The sequence below is a fragment of the Priapulus caudatus genome, unplaced genomic scaffold, assembly GCF_000485595.1.
Source record: "Priapulus caudatus unplaced genomic scaffold, Priapulus_caudatus-5.0.1 Scaffold5506, whole genome shotgun sequence".
Taxonomy (NCBI): Eukaryota; Metazoa; Priapulida; class Priapulimorpha; order Priapulimorphida; family Priapulidae; genus Priapulus; species Priapulus caudatus.
In genome coordinates, this window is record NW_014582567.1 from 4,506 (window position 1) to 5,262 (window position 757).

Genomic DNA, 757 nt, shown 5'->3' on the forward strand with positions numbered 1-757 from the left:
TAGTTATATATATATATATATATATATAGTTATATATATATTTAACTGTCGCCGTGCACAGCACACGAGCCACGACCCATGCGTATATATTTTATTGAAACGATTCAAGTGCCTGTGTACTCTCCTATCTCCCAACGATTCCACGCGAACAGCCTGCCCTTCATATACTGCTCTACAACACGCACACGCACGCACGTACGCCACAGCGCGCACGCCCAGCCAAACAGCGCGCACGCACGCCACAGCGCGCACGCCCAGCCAAACAGCGCGCACGCACGCCACAGCGCGCACGCACAGCCACAGCGCGCACGCACGCCACAGCGCGCACGCACGCCACAGCGCGCAAATTCGCAAAAGATAGACGCAAAGCGAGTTTCGAGTCGGATCCATTTTCCCTGTTTTTGCGGATTTTCACAATGACGACGGTTTAGCTGGCGTATAGACGCATCGCCTTGCAAGTTACCGCATCACCGCACGTTACAATGCGCTTATGCGCGATGTCACTAACTCGTTAGTAGCAAATCGCAGTAGGAAAAAAAACCCGCACGAATACTAAACTAAAACTACAATTTCAATGGTATGCGCCCTTCGAAAAACAAACAGTTGTAACGAGTGGTCTTCTTAGATTGACCCCCCCCCCAACAAGAAAACCTCGTGGCTGCAAGAATCAGAACCATACAACATCACCACTGAAGCGTGAATTGAACATGAATTTCTATTTATTTTCTCTCTCTCTCTCTCTCGCTCTCTTTCTCTC